Genomic DNA, 2,116 nt, shown 5'->3' with positions numbered 1-2,116 from the left:
CATTTTTAAATGCAAACACAACATTCCAGACAGAAAACAATTTTCTTAATGTCAGAAATCAGCTGACGGTGTTTTGATGTTACAGAGTATGACTATATTCTGTTTTGGTTGTCAACCTTGTGCTCATTTGGTGGTCTTTTTGCATCTCTGTGATTGTTTTGCATCTATTTTTTGTATTTTGTGTGTACTTTCACTAATGCATCTATAAGTCACACTCGTGCATAGTAAGTCACACAAGTATATCAGTAATTTGCACGCACGCATTAGTAAGTCTCACTCAACCATCAGAAAGTTGCATTCAAGCAGCAGTAATTGGGGTGGCAGTAGCTCAGTCCATAGGGAGTTGGGTTTGGAACCGCAGGGTCACTGATTCAAATCCCCGTATGGACCCAAAAAGTTGGGAGTGTGGATTGGTGGCTGGAGGTGGCCAGTTCACCTCCTGGGCACTGCTAGGTGCCCTTGAGCAAGGCACCGAACCCCCCCTGATGTCACGGCGCTGGTTCAGCTGGCAGCCCACTCACTCTGACATCTCTCCATGTATAGTGCATGTATAGGTCCTGAGATGTGTGTGTATTTCAGGCCTGTGGTGAGTACTACAAAAAAAAGTTGTACACAGAGTGTAGTGCCGTAATTTCCCATTGGGACTAATAACAAATTATTATTAATTGCACGCATGCATTAGTAAGTTGCATGCGTACATTAGTAAGTTGCCCCTCCATGTGCTGGGTAAAAGTCTTGTGTTTTCTCCATAACATTAATTACAGTGGGGTTAGAAAGTTTGGGCACCCCAGTAAAAATTTGTATTATTGTGCATGAAGAAGCCAAGAAAGATGAAAAAATCTCCAAAAGGCATCAAATGACATATTAGACATTTGTATAATATGTCACAAAAAGAAGAAGATTTTTTTCATCATTTACACTTTCAAAAACAGAAAAAAATGTTGTCAAAGTTTGGGCACCCTGCAGAGTTTCTAGCATGCACCGCCCCCTTTGGAAAGCGGACCTGACAGTGTCATGGATTGTTCTCAATCATCATCTGGAAAGACCAGTGATGTCAATCTTAAGGTTTTAAATGCCCTGACTCATCTGACCTTGCCCAAACACTCAGCACCATGGCTTCTTCTAAGAGTTGTCTAGAAAACTGAAACTGAATAGTAGTAGTAGTATTTTATTGACCTGTTCTGAGTCAGGCTGCCAAACTAACCGTTGACTCTACCTGTCTCTACGTCCGTTCTGATTCTCTCTTCCTTCACACACGTAGCTGTTCTTACTCAAAGGATGCAAAACGCTGAGAGCTGGTTGCTGTGGTCGTAAACTCTCAAGCGGCTTTTGTGTGTCGGTGTACGAGTTGCATCTAGAGTAAAAAGTACATTATAACTTACATGTTGCTAAATGAAAAGCAGGAGCCATTGATGTAATTTATTTTCAATTTGCTCTTTAACAATCAATTTAATAAATGAATAAAGTTTTTTTTATTATTTCAATTTTATCAGATATTAAAAATAGTGGGATGCGATAATTGTTTTTAAACCTTGAGAACAACGATCAGTGGGCTGTCCATGCTGTTCATCAGTTCGTTCTGCCTGGTGTCTTTCGAATCAGTGGTGGTAGAAAGTTGGTCTCCAGGTTTCCACACTATGACTCTTGAAGTGCATGGGGTACTATAAAGCAACAAAAGGACTTCTTAAATGAGTTCAGTGACAAGATGCGGTGGCTCTGTGGTGTGTAGTAGAATCAGAGCCTGACGTCATCAAGCCACTGGAGGAAAAAAGAACCCCATGTGGCTGTCTGACTTGTCTGTAAAATTTGAAATGTTGGTGAACAATCCATCATAAAGTATCAACAGCATAATTTATCTTCTCATATTTTCATTTTACAACCATTGTCATACATTTTGAACCTCCAGTAATAATTACTGACCATTAACTGGATCAAATCTTCAGCTCTCATGAGGGCATCCTCTTTAACTGCTAGGTGAGAAGGAGGTGGGAGCGCGGAGGCAAAGAGTTACGATTAATGCACATACCATCCAACCAGCAGCAGAGTATTCTCAAAGGCATTGGCCACACGTCAGGAACAGCGGCACTCTCCCCCGGCCCCTAACCGAAACCTCCCA

This window comes from Etheostoma spectabile, chromosome 4 (assembly GCF_008692095.1).
Source record: "Etheostoma spectabile isolate EspeVRDwgs_2016 chromosome 4, UIUC_Espe_1.0, whole genome shotgun sequence".
In the NCBI taxonomy this organism is placed as follows: domain Eukaryota; kingdom Metazoa; phylum Chordata; class Actinopteri; order Perciformes; family Percidae; genus Etheostoma; species Etheostoma spectabile.
Note: the sequence above shows the minus strand (reverse complement) of the source record.